At 42.7% G+C, this 27,411-nt stretch overlaps 1 long non-coding RNA gene across 2 annotated transcripts; it reads right to left on the reverse strand.

The window, feature by feature from the left end:
* Window positions 1–633: 633 nt before the first annotated feature.
* Window positions 634–27,229, reverse strand: LOC147157544 (uncharacterized). Of its 2 annotated transcripts, none has more exons than XR_015091349.1 (4): window positions 27,130–27,229; window positions 22,829–22,873; window positions 9,214–9,296; window positions 634–1,313 (listed from the first exon to the last, which is right to left on the reverse strand). It is a non-coding gene; the product is annotated as an uncharacterized LOC147157544 (long non-coding RNA). The 2 variants fall into 2 exon arrangements; XR_015091350.1 differs by lacking the exon at window positions 27,130–27,229 and adding an exon at window positions 25,056–25,167.
* Window positions 27,230–27,411: the final 182 nt, after the last annotated feature.

Below are 27,411 nucleotides of genomic sequence, written 5' to 3' on the forward strand. Positions count from 1 at the left end.
AAAACATTGCCTCAGTTCCCCATGAATACGGCTGTCGGGTCCGTATGCGCAGGGGTGTACTGTCACTTGCACCTTTGGCCCTGAAGACAGCTGGGATAAGCTTCAGCTCCTCGTTTTCCCTAAACAGGATACGTGATTGACAAGCTTCAATACGTCTTAAATGATAAATCATCTCATTTTAATTTTTTTTAATTTTTTTATAGCATTATAAGAATTCTTTGTTCATTCCAGAACTAGCAATTAAACACCACTGGGGGTCAGCCGTGCTCAGCCTGATTCCCTTTCCATTATTTCGTTTTATTTTGATCATAGATTAGTTTGTTAAATTGGACATTTTATGCTTGTTTAAAAGTGTTACTTAAAACACAGCTTGCGTGGTTAATGAATGCCTGGAGTGACTTCATTCACTTCACATTGTTTCTTATGAGGAATTTGCTTTCGAATGTGTAAAACTATCAGGAAGTGGATTGCGTTCCATTCAGGAAGTTCCACATTGCCAGTAGAAATCAGAAGATTCACAACGATGAGGATGAAAATTGACAGTTTGCTTGCATGGAGTGAACACCGAGGGGGGGGGGGGGGAACTTTTGCGTAGCTGTCGCTCAGCTCAATCAACAGGCGAGGCGTTTTGAGACGGGTGCTTCGTTTTTTATTGGCAAGCTGGAATCAACAATTCAGCAACGTGGAAACCAAAAACGACCACACAAACGGCAGTGAAGCATACGAGTGACGTTACCTTGTTGGGCTTGCCTGAGCTTGGTTTCTTCTTGCTAACATTCGAAGACGGAAACAAAGCAGGACGCAACTATAAACATCAACACGATGACATAAGTGAAAGTGAACAATGGCTACCTCTTATACTTTCTTATACATTGTCTTAAGATTCTTGACTTTGCTTTGCTTTAACGTCCTGAAGCTGCCGTCGGCCAAAATCTCACAGAAGAGCACGGAAGACATTTGGCCTCGATCCTGTGCGACGTCATCTGAAGTGAGTTTGCTCATAAACCTTTTTGTCACGTGACTGTAAATTCATGTCGGAGGCCAACCCAGAGCTGCTGCTGCCCCCTGGTGGACATCCACGCCATCTCTCCCGGTCCTTTTGAAAACTTATTTGGCAGTTTTGGACGCACCTTTACATTTTTTTTGCGTGCGTCTTTGTTCCCAAGGACCTCACCTGTGAGCGTTCACATCATCACAGGTTAAGGGTCTCAGGGACAAGGAAGCACACTGCGGCTCTGGAGAAGAAGACGAAGGGGGGCTGTCGATTTGAAGAAAATCGCTCGCTGCCGCAGTCCGCCATTTTGTGTCGCCAACTGCAACGAGAAACATACAAGTTAGGACCGGCGTGTTGAAAAGGTGCTTTTTTTTTTTTTTTTTTTGAGTTCCGTGCGCGACGGGCGGGATCGTTCGGCCCGTTGCGAGCGCGCCGCCATGATTTACTCCCGGCTCCATCTCCCCTTCTTTGTCTCTCCCTGGCCCACTTTTTACGAGCCGCCGCCGCTGCGCTGCCGCTCTCTCACGCGCTCGCCGCCGAACCCGCGGCCGCCGCAACTCGGGAACGCCGCCTTGCCGAAAGAAATCAAAACGCAGCGACCGCAACCGCGCCGAACGGCGGCGGAGCGAACGGTCAAGTCAAGCCGTTGGCTTTGCGCCCCGCCATTTGTCAACGACACGCCGCGCACGCCACCAGCTATTGATCCGTTTCCCGCCTCGGAGAGGAAAAACAGCAACGATTAATCCAGTGGTTGGCAAGATGAGATCTCGCCTTGTTTTTTTTTTTTTTTGCTTTTTTTGTCGCCTTGCCCTCCTGCCTTCTGCCAAGTCACACTGGCGAGTCCGAGGCAAGGTGGTGTACGCGCGCCTTTTCACACACGCACACACACGCGGCATTATCTGCTACACCACGTCCTCCCCTCCATCTATGACCCCCTCCGTTCATAAATCTGTGCCACCTATCACGCACGCACGCACGCACGCACGCACACACCTCGACACTTATGCAAGCATGCAGCATCCCCATCTACTGCTCTTTCTTCTCCTCTTCCGTCCCCGCCTCCCTCTGCTCCGTCTCAGCCCTTGCTCTCATTTTCATCCTTTCTCCCCCCCCTCTCTCTCGCTCACTCTCTCTCTTTTCCCCCTCTCTCTCCTCCGCGGTAACCCCTTCCCTTTTTCCTTTTTTTTTTTCTCCCTTCGCAGGCGTGACGTCCTGTCTCGCCTCGTCTTGCAGTCTGCTGTGCCTTGACACAAAAGACGCTCAGGTGTCTGATTGTTGTCGGCAGTGTTGCGGCGGCGAGACATTCGGACCACGTCCGATGTTGCGTGTCTCCAAATTGCACAATCAAAAGCTTTTTACGTTTTAAAATGTTTATATTCCGCATCATCACGGAATTGGGCCGGGGGCGATTTCCCGCGTTTAGGTACTATTAGAGATCGTCAGATAGAAGCAAAGGTTATTGCAAAAAGCAGATAAGGGCAACGGTCGCAGGAGTCATCTACTGTATTTATCTGGTGCTGTGTTGCTGTATGAAAGTGTCCAGTTATGGGCAATATTCTGCTTGGCTGGGTTCAACATAAAAGGCAAAGCATTTTGAAGGTTATGTCATACATGACAAATTTATGATGGCGGCATGCTGTGTTGTTGTGTGAAAGTGTAACGTTACTTGCAATATCCTGCTTTGCTGGTTTTTGTGTAAAAATGCGATATTCCTTGTTATATGGACGGGTACAATTTTTGAAATGTCCCCGAATTGACTAGGTTTTGTGGAAAAGGCAAAGGCCGCGGATGATGCCGTGTTTCTGTGTGAAATTGCAACATTTTCTGCCGCCCGATTCCGCGTCACAGTGACTGACATTAAATTCCTTAGAATTTTACTTATTTACTTTTTTACAGGCAACATCAAAAGAAATAAAAGCAAGCCCTCGGGAAAAAAACATGGCTCGGCTGGTCCATTTTTCTGCCTGCTGTCAAAAAAACAACAATTCTCAAGTGGATCTGTACAGCAGGGTTTAAAATCACTTGTCGCTTTTTTGAAAAATAGTCACAAAAGCTACTAAATAAAAAGACAAAAACGCAGACTTGGCAACACTGACTACGCTTTTGTAAATGAAGTCCTCTCAATCCGAAAGCTGCAAATGGTCCAGAAAATGTGCGGCTCGGGCGCCAGGCACCAAAATCTCCCAATTGGATTCCCGTGAGTCAACAAATAGATTTGAAAACATTAATGTTGGTGCTACAAAGTTCTGAATGGCAATTTGATTCAAGACTTTTTAGTTCCCGATGACAATTCCAAACCCCTTCAGGTCTGAAAAGTTCCTTCAGGTGCAACTTTGCAGAGCTGAAATCTGCTCAAATTGTCGTGTCTGTTTAAATCTGGCCTGAAAACGTCTTCACTGCTGCTTTTCCATGGAGCAATTATTTTGTGTGTGTGTGCGTGTGTGTACACATGTTGCCATTTGACACTTTACTTTTATCTTTTCATACGTCCTGCTTTCACTTGGGATGTCTCGTTGATGTTCACGTTTGAATTGAATCGTTTTTATGCGAGTCTGTAACGTACCCTGTATTTGCATTGCGTATGAACGCTGCTATTCGAATACAGCGGCCTCGATTTGTGCACGTCAGCAAGGACATCAATTGAAGAAAAATTATAAAAAAGGACGAAATCATCTTGAGCAATAAATTTAATGTAATCGAATCACGGATTAATCGGCCTGATGCGGCGGCAATTTTGTGGCAAAAAGTCAAAGCTGGAAGTCGCGTTGATGTGAATTCCTGACAAAACCGTGCAAGTGAATGAAGTCAATGAGTTGTGATGGTGCATTTTGCAAGCTGCTTTCTTTTCTTTTGTGTGTATGCGCACGCGCGCAAACAGGAGCGAGCAGCGCGCCGAGCACAGATTGCTGATATATGCTCTTCCCCCCCCACAACCCCTCCCCCCCCCCTCCTCGCCGCAACGCAATGCGGATCCTGAGCGTCTGAGCCACTCGCCAGACACAGTGTGGGGGGACAGAAGTGGGGGGTGAAGGGGGGAGGGGGGAGGGGCGGTGGCGGCTGAGGGCGCAGCGAGGCGAGGCGAGTTCATCACATACACACAACACGGCGTTCTTCAGGGCATACTGACAACAACCTGTAAGAACGTGAAACAAAGCCTCGCTGTTATGTCTGAATATCGACACTTCCTAATCATAAAATTCATTCAATTAATCGCTTTGTGTGTGTGTGTGCGTGCGTGTTTGAGCACACTGGACTGCAGCAGCTCACCATTCCAAGAGCACTGCGGAGGAAAGGCGGACATATTGATGATGTCCCGACTGGTGGGGTTTTTCTACCCTTTCTCCTCCTCATAATTAGCATCTTTGTACTTCTGATTGAATGACTGCGGTCCCCCGATATTTTTTTTTTGCACCACCGACCGGTTTTGTTTAAAAGATTCCAAAAATGTGATTAACGATGAATCGACGTCATTGATAAGTAATAAAGTGGACTCGCCCACTAATTAGGGAGGTAACGATATCCAAACGACACGATACGATATTATCACGATATGAAGGTCACAATACCATAATTATCGTATTTTGTGGGGAGGTTGGCGATATTCGAAAAAAAGGTCGGAATATTAGAAAAAATGAGCTCATACTAAAAAAAAATACAATATTGTGCTTTTGTACATAACAGAAATGCATATAAGCAACCTACAATCTCTAATAAAGGGCCTAAACATGCCTTGTGAAAATTTAACTGCACAAAAAAAACCTAGCCACCAGAGGGTGCTAGAACCGCACAAATGGAAATCAACCTGACTTTTTTAATAGATGTGCTGCTTTTAATATTGAGACATGACGACGACGATATTGTGGCAGTGTTAATATCGCGATATCGCAATATTGCCATTATCGTTACAGTCCTACCACTAATTGGCTGAATCGCTACTTTTGTGTCATAAACATCTCGTTAAAACTGTTTCACACTGCCTGTAAAATTGTTTCCCAACCTTTTAGCCGAGGCACGTTACGAGAAATAAACGTCACGCGCACCACCAACCAAAAATGTAGCAAAACATCAACAACAACAAAACCATTGAGTTTAATTTGTTCAGTTAACAGTTAACTCCATTTTTGTATATCAAAAAAGCATTTCCCTCTTAATTTGGTCGCTTATAAGAAACAGTACTGTAATTGTATACAAACATAAAAGAAAGCAAAATGCGAATCTAATTACTGCGCATACTGTAGTATTTGTGTGTTGATGTGCCTTTAAGGGGTGTGGCCTAGAGAGTGACTGCAGGAGCGTCGGTGAAAAAAAATGTCTCTCCTCGCCTGCGCGTGAAGACGGCGTTGCTCATTGGCACGCACGACTCTACTCCCACCCTCATACTAAGGAAATTATCTTAATTGTCATTTTTTACATTTCAATCTCTTTTGACAAACGACTCCAACCCTGCCCGATCTTCGTACTCACCACCCTGAGCAGAGCGCGGCGGAGAAGACTTGGCGACGCCGCAGGGAAAGCTAGAAGGTTGTACAGTTATCTCCAGGCTGCTTATGATGCGAAACAATACAACCAACTACCTCACACTGCAGCGCACCTCTTCCTCCTCCTCCTCCTCCTCCTCTTCCTCCTCGGTCTTCATCTTCCGCCCTCAACATGAACTCACTCAGCAGCCATACCTCAGCAGGTCATCTGATAGCAGGAAAGTAAAGTGAGTATTTCTGCATTTATACTTTTACCACCACTATCTGATGGTAAGAGTCAATAAAGAAGAGGGAGTGAATTCAACCCAGCGAACTGGATGCTTTTAGTGGACTCTTTGTCTCCCTCTTGTGGGCGTCTGGCGAATTGCATCCCTCACCACCTCCCACCTGCAGGCGAGGCAGACCCCCACCCCCCCTCCCCCTCCCCTCCCTCTGTGGGATCACAAAGGCAAGCACTTAACCTGCAGCCCGCTCACCGTAGGCGTCTGCCTGACCTACTTCCACTGAAAGGGGAGCCGGAATCTTCCACGTCCTCAAAGGCTGGATTCTGAACAACTGAGCGCTTGGGTTTGTCGTTCTCGACACCGCTTGACTGCGCCCGTGATTGTTTCCACATGCAGAATGATTCACTGGTCGATAAGACTTAAAACGCGCAGCGCACTGGGAAGGACGTGTTACCTACTGAAATGCCCTCCCATGTGGGCAAGGAGAGCCACTGTCGCAGATGCGCTTTGCAGAGACAAATACAGAAATAGAAAATGACAACACTCGCGCGGACCGAACTGAAATTAAAGCCAGCCCGACTGACGACAGCTCCTGAAGTCACTCATTTGTCCACGCCCCTTAAAGGCGCATCCAAAGCAGTAATAATACAATACATAAAGTAATGAATTGATCAAGTTTATTTCTTAATATATTGTCGCTGCTATGTGAAAAACACTCCCTTTTTTTTTACATTTCTTATGAAAACATAAAAATGCAAAAGATGGACATAAGTGTTTTTCACATAGCAGCGATAATATATTACTTAAAATAAAAACTGTGGCATAAGCGATGTTTGATAGCACTTGTTTTTTCCCGAATGATACCGATACCAAGTACATATAATAAAATAGTAAGATTTCCATTAAAACATTGAGAGATAATTGTGAACAAAGACTTTTCTGTCTTTCTTTCAAACATGACGAATGATTTTCAGCGTGTGAAAATGACCCACAAAAAAAAAACATTATTTAGAAACCCTGACTCTTTTCACACATTTTTTTAAAAGCTGAATTTTTTGAACTAATTAAAACTAATTATATTGTACATATTCAAAAAGAAGTAGGGAAAAGTCAAACAAAATGATCACCTATCCTAAGTTATCATTTGTAAATATTTTAATTTTAATTATTTTTTTAATGTAATTTTTAATTAAAAAAAAATCTTAATAATAGTTTTTTTTCGACAGTATTTAATTTTTATTTTTTACAGTAAATAGTATTATTTATTTCCTTATGGATAATAAAAAAAAAACAACTAAAAATATTAATGCATGCAACGATTAGCTGATCCACGATGCGACCATTTGGGAGCCGCTTCAACCGCGCGAGGCGCGTCCACGCCAAACTGTCCCCCATCGGCCGCCAAGGTGTGTTTCGACAGCCGTCCTGTGCGCGCGCCCGCAGGAGTCATTGATTGCCTGATCGGAGTTAGTTAGCGGGGGCCTCCTATTCAGCCGGGCACAATGCGGCAAAAATTCAAGAGTGGTCTATTCAGTCCGGCCTGGAGACAAACAACGCGCTAGGGTGGCGGCCGGCGTCCCTGACTCCCGCCATTGTGCCGCCGGCTTCACATGATTGAGCGAAAGTACGTGCTAAGTATGGCAGCTGCGCACGGCTCACACAGACTTCTTTTATTGGAGCGCTTCCAAGCACAAACCCGTTCACCTCCGCAGACCACCCGCCCTCCATTTTCTCTCCTCGGCCTTACGCTCACCTCTCTGGGCAGCAGCAACTTTATCTTTTTCTTCTTCTTACTGTGACAACCTCTGTGTTGTTTTTCTTCGGTACGCCCCCCCCCCCCCCCCATCCCACCCCCCCGGGTCTCATTCAAAGTCAGGCCACGCTTGAATGCGGCATGGTTGTGCCAACGCCAGCCGGTTCTTTGCCAGTGTGGGCGAGTCCCCACGCCAGCGTTGCGTGCTGGTGTCGCGGAGGTCGTGAGAATTGCGCTGAAGCCAAGATTGGCAAATGTTTGCGGCGTGACCGTACGTCATCCAGAGGCGTCTTAAAGCTAAACAATTTCGGGAAGAAGATAAACACTTGCACTTGAAAGAAGAGAAGGGACATTCTTTTTTTTTCTTTTTTTTCTTTTTTTTTTTGCCACTATCTGTTGTTTATTTAACGACTGCTCGGATGCGCAGCGGTAAATGAAGTACATAAAGATTTTTTTTTCTTGTGATATTATTACTTCCTGAAGAATACTACATGACTTTATTCTGGTAAAATCACTACTTTTTTTTGTTTTACTTTATGCACTTCATTATAATATTACTACCTATGCGTACAATTATTTATACTATTTAATATTACGATTATACTCATAAAAAAATCACTGCTTATTTTCATTATATTACAAATTTATTCTGTTAAATGTAATGTTTTTTTTTTACTAACATAACAACTTTATTTATAGAGTGACATTTTTCTCAATATTGTACATTATAGTGGGAACATTTCTGTTTTGTTGGACTATTGAATATCATCTTAAAAAAAAAAGAATATCATCATCAAAAAAAAAGAGCCATTATATGATTTTATTCCAAAACAAAATTAGTATTTGTCTGTGAATATTTAGTTTATTCTGGTAAAAAAATATTTCTACCAGGAAGGGGTGAGCCTCGACAACAGCGGGAAATGCTCTTGTGACCGTTATACGATCAGGAAATAGAAATGAGAAGAACAGAAAATTGCTATTAATTGAATGCCATTATAAGGAAAAAAATATTTCTTTAAAAGTCTTTCTTTAAAATGATCCGTCATTGTTTGTTTGGGAAATGTTATGGATTAAAAGTACTAGTGGTATCGGTGCTTGGTATCAGTGTCAATGACAATTGAAGAGTTGAGAACTCGTACTGGGAAAAAAAAGTGGTATCAAACAGCCCTAATGTTTTCATAATATTACTTCATTCTAGTAAAAGTACTTTTTTTGGGGGGGGGTAGTAATATAAATACTTAAAATGATGAAAAATGATAATATCTCTATATTTATTGTAATATGACTATTCTGGTAAAATGTCAACTTTTTAACGATATATTTCATCGGCTTTCTGTTTTGCAAGCACGCTTTGGATCTTATTTGAAGAACTGCGTGAGCAAGAGTGAAAATCCGGAGCTGAGGAATACTTTTAATTAATCTCATTTTCAATCCAGCCAACAAAATGTACGTTTGTGATTTTGGTTGTTGTTGTTGTTGTTGTTGTTGTTGTTGTTGTTGTTGTTGTTGTTGTTGTTGTTGTTGCAAACGACTGATGTTCGCAACTGGTTAATTGTGTCGAGAAGCGCTTGTGTTATTTACAAAGACAGAAAGAAAAAAAAAACATTACATGGGAACGCACCACCAGGCAAACTTGGCACGATGCCCCTGATGGTTGCTAGGGCACAGTTGTCAATAGCTACCGGGTTGTGCATGTGAAAAAGCGCCATGACGTATGTTCTTTGTCTGCCCCCCCCCACACACACATTGTTTTGAGCAAATTACCTGGCGAACAGCATCCATCTTTCACGGACTTTCCCATGGCTGGTGTCGCTCGCGGATGGCGTCTCCGCTTGACCGCCGCATTCCTGCAAGCAGCGGAGCATTATTGCCAGCATGCCACAGCACAGCAAAAGTGCAAACAATAACAAACACATTGAAGCCATAGTACGCAAATAACACCCCCCCCCCCGAGTTAAACAACCCAATCTTGGCTTCCATCTCGCTTCTGCCGCCGCCGATTCGTCATTAAAGGCGAGCGCGACGTACTTAATTAAATTAGAACGGACAATCCCCCCGATTAACACAAAGCGCTGAATGGAAGCATAAGAAACATCACATAGCGTACGAGTATGAAAGGGATTTGGCTAAGTGGGAGATAATGGCGTGAATTGCGCATGGGAGGAGGAGAGGCACTGGAACAGAAGCATGTTCACTGTACAGGCAGTTAAGGACAGCGCTGATGAATAATGCATTGGTGGGAAAATATAAGCCCGTATGATAAATGCCAAAATTCAGACACCATGGCCTCAGAAAACATCCAGAAAAAAATCTAAAATGAAAACACATTTAATGAAGAACTAATACTGTGATTTTGTTCTTTTTCTTCACGTTTTTGTTAAACTGCACTTGTAAAAAATTGACGGGTAATAAAAATGAATAGGGCCTTGAACCGGCTTTTTCCATGACAAACCCTCCAAGTGAACACCAAACTTTGACGTCAAAGTTGAGGATACCTGCTTCCGATTTGAGGCTCGTTTAGGCAAAGTTTGTCAAACTTCGAGACCCCAAAAAAATGGCTGCTTGATACCAAAATGGCCGACTTCCCGTTCAATTTTGAGCATGGGTCCTTGAGACATTTTTGTACGTCCTGTTACAGTAGACTTGACCACCAAATTCCGCTTCAATTGGTGAAACTAAAGTTTACAAAGTGCTGTCAAAATCGGACATAATAAAAACAAGGGCAGCATCTGCAAGGGCTGGGTATCGATTCTAATTCCCTCAATCGATTCGATTTCCCGATTTGATCGAAATCAGCAAGGATGAGATGAAAATATTTTCATAATCTAATTCAGTAATTGTGAATATAAATTAAAAAGTTCCGAAAGTGCAATAAGTCAGGTTTTTCATAAATGTAAGAAAATACTTTGAAATTCAGTACATTTTAAGAAAACAGTAAGATACAAAAAAATAAAAAATAATTGGACTTTAAAATTCTATTTTTTATTAAGAATCAATATTCAATATCGTTTATTCGATATTTTTTAAACCCAGCAATTTTTGTGGCACTTTCCTAGCCCAAATTTATCAAAGTGGAATTCATCCAAAATGGCAGCTTCAAATCAAAATGGCCGACTTTCTCTTCAAGTTCAGGGAAGGGGGACTTTTTCATGTGCCCCATCACGACAAAACATGAGCAACAACGCCAATGAAATTTGTGAAGCTGAAACTTCCTACAGGACTCGAACGCCATTTTTAAATCCTCCAAATGAGAAGTTTGACACCACCGCTCTGCGCATATCGAACGTGTCGCACATGCTTCTGGATGCCATTAAAGCGTTAACCGCTGAGCCCACTGAAACGCCATTGTCGCATCGGCGGTCGTAACGGTGAAACGGTGAAACGGAGCACGGCGGCGCTAAGCGTCGCCCCGGCAGCCGCGGTGTTTGTGCTTTCATCTCGCTCTCGTGGTTCCGGATCAATACGGAATCCTTTTGAATGTCATCAGTTTGTCTGAAGGCCGTCTGCCGCCGTGTGCGTTCACCTGGCGAGGCTTGCCGTGTTTGTTCATTGCGGCAGAGGGCGGCGTAAAGGGATCAATAGGGAACAAATGAATTCCGATCGATCGGAGCGGGAAGGGCCGAGCAGCCAGAACGTCAGCACGACGAGGTCAGTGACGGTTAAAAATGGATGCCTTTGCAGAGCTGGACATGTGGTAGTTACTTATTTCGATTTTTTTTTTTTGCTGTCTATTTGTTTATTTCTTTCTATGGGAAAAGAAGGCGGATGGCCGACGCACGATGATGTCATCAACAAGCGCGATGGCGATTGGTCGGAATCTATCGCGTTGGGCCAAACGTATACAAAAATCACAATTTTGCCCTCTGCGTCTTATTTTATTCTCGATATTTTTTAGGGTTAACTTCTCTTTAAACTTGTGTGAAAGTTAATAACTGTTAATGAGAACATCACACGTGCGGTTCATAAACGACGTGTCCGTCAGACGGAGTCGTTTTATCCTCGTAATATTATAAACCCAACTTTGCACTCGATGACAGTTGGGAAAGATGAGATGTTCATTAAAACGTCGCCGGGATGGTTCATTAGTTTAGTTGTTCTCTTTTTACTTGCGTGACAGTCGGGAATGATAACATTTTTGTTCTCGCCGCTTCAGTTGATAAACGACATGTCTTTATTTAGATTTATTTTGCTTGAGTTATTGAATGTCAACATTCAACATTTTAAACTCTTTACACAGGCACATGACATTTATGGAAATGTTAAAAATGTTTAAAAAAAAACCTGGTCACTGATGGTGTATATTAGGGGTGGGAATCGTTGAATGTCTCACGATTCGATTCCGATTTTTTTGGGCCTGCGATTCGATTCAGAATCGATTTTCGGTTACAAACGATTTTTTTTGCTATATATTTTTCAAAATGATTTGATTGACAATGATTTTTGCTTCAATCTATAGATGTTCAAGGAATTGTAATGATCTACTCCAGTCTGACTCGCTAATGCTAATTAGCGCGCTACTCGCGGCACTTTTATCACTCAAAAGAACGGCTCCACGCTGAAAAAAATAAACTTTTATAGGAATAACTTGATCGTGACTTTTTCCTTCTACTCTCTAATGTGGCTACAACTTAACAGTGTATTAGACCGCGTGGAACCACACTGCCCCTCAGTGGCCTAACCGGGTACAGCATGAACAGCGCTCCAAATAAAAGGCACACACAGACAAAGGCAAGACAGTATAAAATAATTTCAATAAAATCGATTTTGGGACATTTAACTCTTTGACTGCCAGACGTTTTCAGAAAAGGGATGCCGCCAGTGCCAGCCGATTTAAGCATTTTGACTGATTTTCAAGGTCCACAGAAAATGTTCTGTTTGGACTATGGAAACACACGTACTACCAAATGAAAGATTGGACTTTCATCTTTCATCAGAAAAAAAGAGTTTGTTTCTACCTTATTCCGTTCTTTAGTAATCAACAATAGAAAATGGTTAGTTTGACCCAATTTCGCCTGTGTTGGACCAAAATACGGAGAAATCAAGCTTTTAGTGAAACGATATTATTTCATGCATTCTAGTGAATTTGACACTTCTTTTTGTCCATGAATGATGCCACAAACACCTAAATAGTGCTTTACTTCTATAAAACACTACCACCAAGAATGAAAAAGTGTTTTTTGATAGCAAAATACGTTTATTTACATTCAACAGTGTAACAATTTGACAACAATTTGGCAAACTATTTACAAATGTGTGCAACTGTGGTGCTATTTACAAATATGTGGATGTTTCAACGACAGTTTTTCTTTGTGTAACACTCTCCTGCGTGCAAGAAGACGCAACAGCATTTGCATGATCGATTTTATCCACTCCATTCATGGTGGCATCGTAGTCCAGAAACAGTGTCTTCTCCGTGATCAGACTGTACCCGCTCCTCCGATGAATATGCATTGGACTCGGGGTACTCTTCATTGTCCGATCGAATGTCCGCTTGTGCAGCTCCGCGTTTTCCGGCCTTAGCAGCGCTAGCCGCGCTAGCCGCGCGTAGCCGGTGAGGCTTACAACGTGATCGTAAACACGTCCAGGCTTCCAACTTTGGCGTCAAACTCGCAGTCATCATCATCATCAATCTGCATTGGTCGATGCCAACTCTCCATCGCCCGATCGAATGTCCGCTTGTGCAGAAGTACCCGGCCGGCTATTGTGCGCGTTTTCCGGCCTTAGCAGCGCTAGCCGCGCGTAGCCGGTGAGGCTTACAACGTGATCGTAAACACGTCCAGGCTTCCAACTTTGGCGTCAAACTCGCAGTCATCATCATCATCATCATCATCAATCTGCATTGGTCGATGCCAACTCTCCATCGCCCGATCGAATGTCCGCTTGTGCAGAAGTACCCGGCCGGCTATTGTGCGCGTTTTCCGGCCTTAGCAGCGCTAGCCGCGCTAGCCGCGCGTAGCCGGTGAGGCTTACTACGTGATAGTAACAGGCCAAAGCTTCCAACTTTGGCGTAGAGCTCGTTGTCATCATCATCGTTGACATCAATGCGCTTTTTAGTATTGATTGATGCTTTCCGTCTTTGAAAAAAATGCTCAAGCGTGAGCTGCTTGTAACCGGTTGCTTGGTCTAGCCATTGTGGCTTGGATCAGCCATTGTCTCCTCAACACTCTAGCTCCGCCTCACGTCTTCTACTGACGCCCACGGTGGGCGGCCCATCCAACCTTGTGCAAAGAGAGTCATCGCTGCCCTCTAGGGGCCAAAACGAGTCTTTGACTAATCAGATCAGCCTGATTCTTTCAGCACAGCTGCCCAAGGCTTTCCTGCACCCGTTTTTGAAAAAAAAAAAAAAAAACATAGGGGACGTCTTTTAACGTCCTCGGCGCCCTTCCCTAGGTTTATGCTAAACGTTTTATAACGTTTATGGCAGTCAAAGAGTTAAAATCGATTCTGATTCGTACTAAATGAGAATCAATTTTTTGGACACACCCCTAGAGAACAGGATAACGGAGGTAGAAAATGGATGGGCGGAGGAAAAAAATTCCTGTCCAGTTTGAGGTTTTACAATGACATCACTTTACATCATTAAGAGAAAATGTTATTTTAAATAAGTCGACCGGCATCATTGAGCATCCGTGGTTGTTCCGCAACGTGTCTAAATCCCATTTGAGTTTTATGCATGTATGCAAATAAACAAACGTGGAGCTCGCATATCGCCGTGCCGACGACAGCTGCTGCTGTCAGCTCACACGGCGGTCAAAGTGAACTTTTCACCTTTTCTGTTCATGAATAACGCAAACGCTTCACCCCGAGCAAATCGCAAAGCTCGGAGAGGATTTCACTCTGAACTTCAACTCCCGCTTGGCTTGAACTTACAAGTAAACCCGATATTGCTCCAAAAAAGCCAATGTTAGAAGTCGGATATGAAAAACAAAAACAAATCCCTCCTCCCCAAAATGATTGTGACGTATTATCACATAAATCAAAAGAAAAACATAGACGATTCATTTTTAGCCATAAATCAAGTTATTTTTAGAACACAAGGCATTTTTTTTTTAAACAATACAGCTACATTGCGGGCATCATTTACATCCGCAGGGGAAAGGAGAGTCACGGTTGCCGATGCACGTTGTTGAAGGTTGGGAGAGTAAATCACATTAACACAATTAGCAGGCTCACACAGAAGCTGCTGTCAGCCACAGCTCACGGCCAGACACTCACACGTAGACTGGACAGTTTTGCTTGCAATTTAGACCCCCCATTTTCCATGTGTTAAAAAAATAATAATCTCAGTTTAAAGTTGAAATATGGAACATTTTCCCCACAAATAACTTTACAATAAGCTTTTTATTTATATGAGTGAAATGCCTTCTAATTAGTAGATTAACACCTTAGCTGTTTACAATGAGTACGAAAAGAGTTTTCGTGGTGTGTATGTGAAGAACGGTACGAGCAGTTTCATTTTTCATCAGCAGGTGGCAGTAGCGATTCGAAATGGAAGATTCGACGTTCAGTAGCTTTAAGTGTGGTTAAAAAAAAAGAAGAAGAGGTTTAGGCGGTTTTATTTGTGAAATTTATAAATCACTTACTAAAATATGACTTTCTTCCCTCATGAAACTTGGAATTTAAAATACCAATATTTTGACTATATTGGAAAAACAACTGAATTCTCATAAAATTATTTTTTTATCCACATTTTTTTCTGATCTTGTAAAAATGACCATTTTAAATCATAATGATTGAACTGCTAATATTTTTACCGTACTTTTTCCCTCTGGAAAATATTTATATGTCATTGCAACAATACGACCTTTTCTCTCTCTCGAAAACGGGCATTTATGTCAAATTGGTGTGAGGATCATTATTAGCCAGGGTCTTTGCAAAATGATCTCCTGGACCCCAAAAGATAGCCGGAATGTACAGACACAAACAAATCCAATATAATTCCAAGTGAGCATTCGACTATTGTCCTGTTGAGCGATCACATCAAGCTTATTGACTGCCAAGTGGTGATTTCCCGTCAATGCGGGAAAATAACATTTGCGACTCTTAAGCCGTCGGCGTCGCTCCGCCATTGTTCGCGGGATTGCTCGGCTTTGCGGCTCTTCTCATCTCCGCGGTCGCCAGATCAAAAGTGTCGAGAGCCATTTGGGAGCCGGAAAAGCCAACGGTGGCGTGGGGGGGTAGGGGGGGGGGGGGGCATGCCGCCGCTTTAGCGTTTGTAAACGTGCGCTCGTGCGCGTCGCTCCAAGCTCAAGGTTGCGCCGCCTTTTCACAGACAAACGCTTTAGTTGTAAGTGCACTATACACCATAACTGGGAGAAGACTGTAATTGTCAGGAGTGGCCTTGAAATAGATGCTTTTATGTTTTGACTCTATAAAGTCTGGCATTAAGTCTCACGTTGAACTTACTTACAATTCAGCTGAGTGCTTGATTTCGTTTGGACTGCAGCTGTGATCGTAACCGTAACCGATCGTAACCGTAACCGCTCATCGCGGGAAATGTCCTTCGCGGTTGCAGGAACGACGGCGTAGTCAAGCCCGTCCGCTTGTCAGGCGAGCCGGGACTTTGACGGGCACGGCTGGAAGCAGCGACGTGTCGTAACATTTGAATTCTGCAAATTAAATGAGCAATTTAACGTGATTATGGGGAGCTTTTGTGGTCGTGCGCAGCGTGTTTGGAATTCAATCACAATTTCAAATTATTACACTCCACAATTACAACATTGGCATAATGGTGAACAAAAATAAAACATTGCTAACACTAATTTTGAGTTGTTAAAATGTATATATTTTAGGGGTGTCAGGCGATTAAAATCATTTATCGGAATGAATCGCATGACTTTAATAGTTAACTCGCGATTAATCGCACATTTTGTATTTGTTCTAAATGTACAATAAAATATTTTTTCCTGAGTTTTCATACTCTTAACATAAAAGTGGGGGGGAAATGTTACACTAAAAGAAATAGGGCTGCATGTTTTAGTCATTGATACATTCATTTCATAATAATTCATAAAATTGAGTCAAAATTAAAAAGATGTACTGGACTGTAAAAAAAACGAGTGTGATATTGATTTGTGTTGAGGTCATTTTTCTGCCACTAGATGGCATAATTGCATCTGTAAGACATTGGTGACAGCTCAGTGCATTTTTTTTCATATTAAGAGCTAGCTAATCTTTAACATGAAGTAACTTGTGAAATTCTGCACAATTTTTAAATTGTAAAATACAACTTGATCCCAGTCTCCACAAATGTATGCATTATTGTTAAATTTACGACATGGATGTGTCTGCTGCATTGTGACTAGAATTCCCCCAGTACAGGCTTTGACAGGGGCGGTCATTAATCGCGCGTTAAAAAAAAAGTAGTGGCCATAAATTAACTCAAAATTAATGCACACATTTTTACACCGCTAATGTATTTACACTTTTTTATTTAAAAAAACAAATTTAATCAATCTTGTTTGGTCCAAAAGAAACATGCATAATTAAAGTGTTTCAAAGTAATTTGTCTCAATATTTTTTACGTTTAAAATTATTTTTTTTTATACCCCAAAAAACCAAATGATCGTCCTAATTGTAATTTCAATGATCACCAAATTAATCGCAACTACTATTTTCTTCATAATCGAGCAGCCCTAATTCAAGCAAGATTTTTTTTTGTAAACTTACAACCAAAATCTCAGCGTCGAAAATAACATCTGGAGTTCAACTCAATTTCCCCCTTGTTGAAATCAACCTTTGCCTGTTTCACACCTCGAGGAAAATTAAGAAGACCGTGACCACGGAGGTGCAAAAGGAAGTGATAGATGTGGAAACATTTGCCAACAATTCAGTCTTATGCTGTTTGTGCGACATTGACAGGCCTTTAAAAGAAAAATATCAAAACATACCAAGCTACAATGCTTCAGCGTTAAATTATTAAGGGCGTCTCTAACAAAATGAAGCCAACAAAAAAAAAAAAAGCTACCTCAGGCAGTGATTTACAACAACCACTCCGAGCAGACAGTCTGCTAAAGCAAAAAGAAAAAAGAAAAAAAGTGCAAACGTCTCTGTGCTTTTCTTCCTGACAACTCCCCTCCCTTCCCCTGTCTGTCTGTCTGTCTGCCTGTCCCCGTGAGCCGTCTTCGTCCTGCCAGTCCCGTCGCCGCGTCTGTGCGCCTTTAATGCGCTTTGGCGTGTGCCGGCCACGGGCGCTCGCTTGCGCGTCCCGGAATCGGGTCAGCGTTGTCCATGACATCATCGCGTCTTGCTGCCGTCTCACCTTGCCGCACTGTCTGGACCTGCCAGGACGCCGTGCCTTTGACGGCTAACGCGCCAACACCGAGTAATGAACCATTCTGCATTTTTATAATACGGTCTCAACACATCCTTAGTAATTATGGAGAAAAAATGGACCGATCCACTTTAAGAGTCGTTTTGACCCAACGTTCTGGGTTGTTTTATACAAAATGACCCAATATTTACGAGTTGTTTTACATTAAAACACCCATTTCTTGACTCAAAGTTGAATCAAGTTGACCCAAGAAGAGGATCGGTCCATTTTTGACCCATAGTTGGGTTATTTTTGACCCAGCTGTTTTTAGAGTGTTTGCAAGGTGATACATTGGAATCACAGGGTAACTGAAGATGCTACACTCTAAAAACAGTTGGGTCTAAAATGGACCAATCGTCTACTTTAGTCAATTTGTCCCAACTTTGAGTCAAGAAATGAATCTTTTAGTGTAAAACAACTCATAAATATTGGTCAGATCCTTTACTTGGGTCAAAAAATTGGGTCCTTTTGAATAAAACAACCCCAAAAATTGGGTTAATAGACCCATAAAGAGGATCGGTCCATTTTTGATCCATAATGGGGTTACTTTTGACCCAACTGTTTTTAGAGTGTATTTTACCCATATCATGTATCATGATACTGTGATTATATGATATTCAAAATGGAGGAGAAAAAAAAGGACGTCGGGTTAGATTTTTTTAAATCATATGATATTTTATCACGATATTTCGCAATACAATATTTGTATGATAATTGATAAAGAGTGACTCACAATATTTTCAACAGTATCATGACAACGATAGCATCCCAGTACAGTGATTCTATGATGCTACTTGGAATGGGAATAAAAAAAGGTTCGTTATTTCAAAAAGGAAACCCGACGTCAATTCTGCTTCAACATTCGGTTGTAGCAAAGCATAAGCATCCGTCACGCGTCATGTGCGTCCCAGTTCGGAGTCACATGTTTTGACTTTGCAGCCGAAAGTAGAACACGTCCGGTCGCCAGATGCGGCTGCTGATTCGTCCTTGAAAAGCTGCAAACTCTACATGCGTGTCAAAGGAATTCAGCGGGCAGGTGAAGATTTCGACTGTGTCAAATCGGAGGGGAAGAAATAAACACATCTGGGGGGGTCTGCCCCCGTACACCCCCCCCCCCCCCGCCTCATAGCCCCACACTCTGCTGTCAGTCAGTGAGGAAGTGCGGTTCTACGATGTCCTTCACTTGGGAATACATTGAGCTCATATGAAGTATGTATGAAGTCCCGCTGCCTGTTTGCGCGCATAGAGCGTATAAATCTTGAATGACCGGCACAACCAGGCACCTTTTATGCATTCCACCACGCTGCATTAATGACACACTTGCCAACAGAGCGAATGCGTAGGCCATATATTTATGCTTTTGGGCTACATTTGATTTTTAAAACAGGTGGATGGGTCAGATCAGTCGTGGATGAGGTTAGACAAAAAAGTTGAAATAACAAAAATTTCCATTATTCCTAAAGAATTTGAAGCCGGAGGAAAAATAACTTGATATCAGGAAATTAACATATAGATGGATAGATACTAATTAAAATATAAACCAAGAGAACAAAATAAAATATGAATATTCTCATGGAGCAAAATGCAATTTTCAATTTCAACTAATCAATTACTTAACATTACTACAAAACAATGTAACGGAATTTTAACTTGACTATTTTGTTTTATTTCCTTTTTATTTATATTTGTATTGTGTTAGACATTAATTCCCAAATTAAATACAATCCACAAAAAGCTACATACAGAGTTGTTACTTTAATTTTTTATTTTTTTTTATCTAATCTAAATTAACTAATTATTTCATAAAATTAAGGTATAGATTATTCATTTTGCAAATATTTCCATTTTAGTACCAATATTTACGATAAATAAATTAACCAAATCTTAAATAGTATCAACAAAAAATGTCATACAAGTACTTTTTTTATTTTATGAATTTTTTTCCACTTATTTATTACAGTATATACAAATTATTCAGTTAATTATATAAAAACAGCAAATGTAATTTTTTTCATTTTTGCTAGTATTTTTTTTGCGTATTATACACAATAAATTAATCATTATTAAATCAAATTAATTTAAAAATATATATGTATATGCAAAATTATATATGAATAATGTTATTGGATCATTTAGAATTGTTTGACCAATTATGAGATAAAAATGAGATAAATGCATACATAATAAAAAAATAAAATAAATACAAATCATAAAAATAATGCATCTACCCAACCTTGAGCACTTTTGCTTCGCTCTTCACTGCAATTCCAAGGATGCAAAGGTGGGGTGTGACAAAAAAAGGGACATTTTGGGTACAAATACCTCATTACATGAATATTGCACATGTACGGTGACACTTGGAATGAGCAGCGCGGGGCAAACTAGGACAAGGCCGACAGATTGCGTGACTGCGGGACAGGCAGATTAACTCACGGCGACAGACAAAGAAGCCAACGCGGCGAAGAACAAAAGATGTGCAAAAGGAAGGAAAGCTGCGAGGCGGCGGCGGCAGCGGCGGCGGCGGCGAGGAGGAGGAGTGTGCTAAAATAGGTGGCAGACTCTTCGTCGGTGCCCCAGTCGCGCGGGGCTGAGGAATTCTCGCTGGACGCATTCCTGCAGTCTTGGCCGGGTTAACCCGTGACAAACCAATGCCTTGCGCCGTTTCTATGCGACGCCGACAGATGTGTGATATGTCAATTCTGCCGACATTTCCAGGAAAAATATGCAAACTCGACCTCATTTCAATGGTGTCATGATGCGGTGTTCGTACGACAATAGTGCCTTTAAGAGGCGGGGTGCGTGACCGACGCGTGAGTGTCTGGGTGCGAACTGTGGACGACAGCAGCTGGTTGATGAGTGTGCACATTTGCGTTTATGTCTGTGGCTGAAAAGTGCAACGGTGACTGTGTCTCTCCTTTCCCACATGCAAAAACATTTGGTATACTGTTAAAATGGACTGCTTTTTATATAGCGCTTGATCTACACCATATGGTGCCCAAAGCGCTTTACAATGCCACACATTCACACTTTCACACACCAGTGGTCGGCTGCTGCCTTGCAGGGCGCTGCCAGGGCCACTGGGGAGCAAATCGGGACACCGACATGGTCACCAAGGGGTGAGGATTGAACCCACAACCTCACAGAAGGAAGCCGAACACTCTACCACTGAGCCATGCTGCCCCATATAATAAATAGAATAATTAAAAAAAAAATTTTTTTTTTAACTATCCGTAATAAACATGTAGATACGTTTCACAAAAAAACTTCGACATGGTCACCAGGGGTGAGAATCGAACCCACAACCTCACGGAAGGGAGACGACCACTCTACCACTGAGCCATGCTGCCCCATATAATAAATAGAATAATTTAAAAAAAAAATTTTTTTTTAACTATCCGTGATAAACATGTAGATACGTTTCACAAAAAAACTTTGACATGGTCACCAGGTAAACGGTAAAAAATAAATAAAAATCACCATGGGGTGAGGATCGAACCCACAACCTCACAAAAGGAAGACGAACACTCTACCACTAAGCCATGCTTCTCCATATAATAAAAATAAGAATGAAGTAATAATCAAAAAACGACTATGCGTGATTAAGGTGGATACGTTTCACAAAAAAACCTTCGACATGGTCACCAGGGGTGAGAATCGAACCCACAACCTCACGGAAGGGAGACGACCACTCTACCACTGAGCCATGCTGCCCCATATAATACACTTAAAAAATCTATTATTACTATCCGTAATAAACATGTAGATACGTTTCACAAAAAAACTTTGACATGGTCACCAGGTAAACGGTAAAAAATAAATAAAAATCACCATGGGGTGAGGATCGAACCCACAACCTCACGGAAGGAAGACGACCATTCTACCACTGAGCCTTTGCCGCCTCATATAATAAAAATAATAATGAAAAGCAACTACCCGTGATAAACGTGTAGATACTGAGGTAAGTAAACTATCCAAATGCTGTGGACGAGATGACGCATTAATGTGAAAATCAAATAAAAATGCCAACACGCTCAGCCCGTCGACTGCAACAAATCTCTGAGCAAATATGTTCACGGCGGAAGGAGGGAAATATTAGTCAAAGCACACAATTCAAGCATGTGTGAATCAACAGCTCGTGTGTGCCTGGAGACAATGCGTGTGTGTGGGATTCTGCAAAAAAACACATTGTGAAAATATCATCACACAAGAAGGGCTCTATTGTGCTGCGGCTGCTCCAGCGAGGGGGCACGCGGGGTGACATCAGCACAAATATGATGAATGCAATGCCAGGCATGGCCCGAAAGCTGCTCGCAATGCGACAAGCGCCCCTTTATGGACGCCTCTGGCTCACTTTTTCGCCTCCCGTCTGATAGTCGGGACGTGACCGATGGATGACCCCCCCCCCCTCCGGTCGAGACGGGAGCCCGCCGCCGTCGCAGCTTTTTCGGCCTCAAATGGGCGTTGCGGCAGGAAGGGGGGGGGGGGGGGGGGGGAGAGAAAAATGGCCGCCTGACACAGTCGGCACACGTGCGCGCTCACATAGCTGCCAGCTTAATTGCGACACAATGACTCAGGAAGGAGTAATTCAATTACTCCGATGGCGCATCGACGTTTCGATCGCGCCGCTGAGTTCCATTAAGTGCAAACTCTGGTCGGGAAAGGGCTCCATGCTGAACTAAACTTAGAACGTTTTACATTGAGATAAGGTAACACGACTCGTTTCTCATCAATCGCTCCCCCCCCCCCTTTTTTTTTTTTGAGCCATTCCTCAAAATGATCATTTGACGCCATGCTTGGGCCACATTAGTTTCGCAAATTTTTCTTCACCCGCTGCTATGTAATGGAAGGTGACTTTTTACTGTCAAAGAAGCGCCTGACTGGCACTTGAACGCAGCAGGAACAACATGCTATTTTATTATTAGCATATGCTTCATAAAATGATTGAAATCAGTACTGAGCAACCTTTGCGCCATTTTGAATTTTTATGCTTATTACTTGTTATTCAAACTTCCAAGTAGTCTAATCAATGAATGCCGTATTAATAACAAAAAGCAAATTCACTCTTACCTGATAAAAATCACACCTTCAATGTAGTTGCTTTGGAGTCGCAATCTGAAAAAAAAAAAAAAAAGCACAAACACTAAATTATACTCGCGTGTACAATTATACATAAATATATACATATATAATATATCACGTCATCCAATAATCACCTATAGAAGGTAAACATCCCTTGACACTTGGGTGCGAGAACACTTTTTTTTTTTTTTAATCACTTAACAGGTTGTTGTTTGCTCTCACCTGACAACAGCGCAAACAAGTATAGGGTGCCAAAACAGAAGGTGACGGGGAAAAAATGACACGTCTGCTGCTGGTGTTTGAATGGAAACTTAATCTTTTATCAACGTCTGCGTGCGTACAGCAGAATTTAAGAGGCGCGTGCTATCCGTCTCGTATGCAAGGTTCAAATTTCAGAGTCAAGTCTGTCTTGGCAAAAAAATGTCTGCTTCAAATCAAAATGGCCGACTCCCTAATGTCGAAAATAAAAACCTTTTTGGACTTCAACTTTTGTTGAGTATTTGGGGTTCAAATTTTGAAATGCTTTTGTTCAAAGGACCCTTGGACATTGCCCAAAAACCCTACAATGGATACTTTGTATCAAAATGGCTGACAGACACTTGGCAATTTGGTGTCGACCATCTGTCTAATCCAATGTTGTCCAACCGTTATTGAGCCAAGACACTTTTTTCCCCTCCAACTTTAGGGGGGGGGGGGGGGATTTTTTTACTGCACATGACCCAACAATGTCACAAATAGTGGATTCACAAGTTAATGATGTACCTTCTGACCTCTAGTCGAAGAGCATTGAACTGTTTTTTGCCCATCAATATACATCACTGGCATAAATAGATAAACCAAAATATTATTTGGAGTAGATAATTTTCAAGTGACTTTGGATCATTTCCCGCGACACACCTGATGGCCTCTTATGTCGCAATGGTTGGGAATCATCTCACATCATTTTCACCTTTGAGGCGCACCTGGCAGTGTCCAAAAACGACCCTAAGATGGCTGCTTAAAATCAAAATGGCCGACCTACTGTGTCTTTTGGGATTTCGGGGTGGCGCACTTGGAATTCTTGGGGACACCTACCAATCGCAAATGATGACCTATGCGACCTTTTAGAACAAAATCCCGCAAAATGGCCATTAATTACGCAGAAGAATACCAAGAAAGCAATTAAGTCTGGCTCCTAATTACAAAGAAAACACATCTGCACTGCCAGGACTCACCGAGTCTGTCACCGTGCACGTGTGAAGTCTCCTTACGGGGGGGGGGGGGGGGGGGGGTCACTTTCCCCTAGTCACCAGTGTGCTGACCCTGCCACTGACTTCATTCCATAAGCAGACCCATATAGCTTTCTGCTCCAGAGACCCCCCCCCCCCCCCCCCCGCCAGATCACGAGCCACCGCCACCACCGTTATGTAAGATTACATAACAGCAGGTCTGTCTGAGTAATATTTCATAACCTGAGGGGGTTGGAGTTGAAGGAGATGGGGGTGGGGGCTAATACACCGGGCACCAAAGCCCCTTAAGGAACGGATTCACAGGTGACAAGTACAGTCGAATGCGGGATTTTGCTTCCAAGTAGTAGCAGCGGTAAAATAATTTTCTTGATGGGGGACTTCAGGGAAAGGTTGAGGTCAGGACACAACACCGAACAAAAGCCGTCAGCCTTCGCTTGGTTTATCGCAAATGTCGGATCGAAATGCTTATAATTGGAGCAGGCCAGCTACTAACTGCAAGCTAACAGTCTGCTTCTTTTTTCTGGCGGAGATAACGGAAGCAAAGAGAAAACAAACGCGAGCTGGGGGGGGGGGGGGGGCGGAGATAGTAAAGGGACAATAGCATTTATGTGGATATCTTGACATCTCACCTTCGTTTTGACCAGGTATCCATCTTTTTTTTGTTAGCAAAACTAGTTAACAACCACTGGACTAGGGCTAGTCTTACCTTTTAAGAGTTCATGTAAGCAAAGGAAGGAGACGCAAAACGCCGCATTTCGTTCCTGTTCCTGCGGCGACATCACACGAGATAAAAAAAAAAGAAAAGTAAAAAAGAAAAGTAAAAAAAAAAAAAGTTAAAAAAAACGATCACGCGTGTACGCCGCAGATATACAGCTGTATTGGGGGGGGGGGGGGTGCCCTCGTCCCGGCTGGCTAACGGGATGTGACGGGCGCAAGTAGGTAGGGAGCGAGGGAGGGACATTTTGGAAAGCAGGCGGAATACTCACTGATGAAAGACATGGTCACCACAGAAGAAGAAGAAAAAGTCAGGTTCCATTTCTTGAGCCCCCCGCCTCCCCCACAATTTTTACGGAATTCTAGCCAGTCATCCCCCCCCCCTCGCTTCTCCCCTCCCATTTAGCCTCGGCCAGTGCCGGTACTCTTTCTCCTCTTTCTCCCACATGACCACGCGCTCCATTTTACCCTCTTCCCCCCTCTCTCACAAGGCAGGAATCTCCCAGGGGATGCGGGAGAGTAGGGGGGGGGGGGGTGATAATCGAATGGAACGCGTCGCATCCGAGCTCGCCCTACCTCGCCAAGAGAAGGAAAAAGCCCGTCGCGCTGGGTCTTCGGGGGGGGGGGGGGGGGGAAAGTGGAATAGTAAGAACGCGTGAGTGGAAGGAAGGAGTGCGAAGAAGAAGTGTGCGTTGGGAGGTGGGTGGGGTGAGAGAGAGAAAAAGAGAGAGCGAGGGAGAAATATCCAGCAGAGGGAGGAGGCGGTGGAGGAGGAGGAAAGAGGGAATATATTATTCTTTCCCTCTTTTTCACTTCTTCCGCGGAGAGCTGGGGTGGAAAAGGAAGAGAAGGAAGAAAGCCGGGGAGAACAGAGAGATTCCTTTTCCTGCTTGGCTGCCGTCTTTTCAGGCCATTTTCTTCACGTGCACTTGAACTCTAATCCTGTCTGCTTTACCCCCCTCCCCTCACACTCTCGTTTTTTCCCTTGCTTTTGCTCTCTCACTGCGCATCTGCCTCGCTCGCCCTCTCTGGAAATAGTGCGAGAGAGAGAGAGAGAGAGGGAAAAGGAGAGAGGGCGAGGGGGACAAAAAGGGGAGAGAGACGTTGACTGTGGGGGGGAGGGGAAGAAGCATAGACGGGCTGCAGAGAGCACAGGGCTGTTCTGTGTGTGTATGTACATACATTTGACTGTAGACACACACTTCCACATGCGACACGACGATGCTAGCATGCTAGCGGCAAAGACATGCACGAGGTCAGACGCCTTAAAGGAAAATTCCGTCTTAAATGTCCATGTTGAGAGAGCAGCTTTTAGGACTTGGGACTTAGGATCTGGATCTTTAAGATTTGAGACGAGTTATTTTGAGTTTTACAGCGACAGCTGACTTGGCTGCCATTGAAATGCCAAAAATGTCAGTTTCAAATTTAAATGGCCGAAGTCCGGCGCTAACCTACATGTAATGGCAAAACACTGAAATTCTTAATTTAGCATCACACATCTGTCTTGTATACAGAGTTTACATTTCATAGTAATCAGACAAAAGCTCTAGTAGTTCATCTTTGCAGGACATCTGGAAATGGGCATAAATGACCCTAAAATGGCCGCTTCGAACCAAAATGGCCGACTTCCCATTTTAATTTTGTGCAACTTTTTTGTGGGGCTATTCATGACAGAAATTCCTACTTAATTTCACGATTCTAAATTAAACACAAGGGACATTGTATATATGATAAAATACATTTGAACATACATTGCTTTCTCAAAGTAACCTACTTTCACCATCACTAGAATTTTTTTCATTTTAAATTGACATATTTTGTTTACTAATTAATACATCTAAATTATGCACAGCAACATTTGCCAACGGTGATTTAAAAAAATATTTCATAATTCTTGTTGTGACTTTTTATAGGAGTCTAAAAAATAAAAAAAGCCACAATGAGTACAAGCTGATCACATGACATACGGACGCCATCTTGTTACCCTGCTGAAATCTCCCAAACTCTCTTTATATACGGCTCTGGTGCACACAATACAACAGCGCCCTCATCTGGCAGTCATCACGAAAGAGATTAATTTTTTTAACACGAAAATGTAGGGTGTTAAATACTGTAATATGAACTGTAAAATAAGATTGTAAATGTAAAACTACATTTACCGTTGATACTGACATATTTTATGGTTTAGAAGAGCCTTTGAAAGGTTAATTGGTGCGGCGTCATCGTCGCTAGCATCCTACCTGTAGCAATCCCCTTGCTCGAAGTTAACTGACAATTTAAATAGAATACACTGTACGAACCTTCGTTGTTAATTAACACATTTGAATAAAACATTTTAAAGCTCACCTCCAGTTTGTCTTGTGCGACGGTAAAGAAATGCGACAGCGAGAGAAGCGTTCCAAGCAACAACTACTGTCGAGCTCGAATTGAAAAGTTGCGTTTAAACACTGTACGACAAAATGAGCATCTGTTAGTCATTGTTGATCATATGTACTAACAACAAAAGGCGAAAAACGGCCATATAAATCTCATAATGATCTAGTTCAAGCTGAAAATATTCAAGCAAACAAAATTAAGGGACACTGGGACAGGATGAATTTCAGTATGAACCATGTTTCTGTATCGACG

The sequence above is a fragment of the Leptonotus elevatus genome, chromosome 19 (genome assembly GCF_054856555.1).
Source record: "Leptonotus elevatus isolate MCC_2025b chromosome 19, RoL_Lele_1.0, whole genome shotgun sequence".
In the NCBI taxonomy this organism is placed as follows: Eukaryota; Metazoa; Chordata; class Actinopteri; order Syngnathiformes; family Syngnathidae; genus Leptonotus; species Leptonotus elevatus.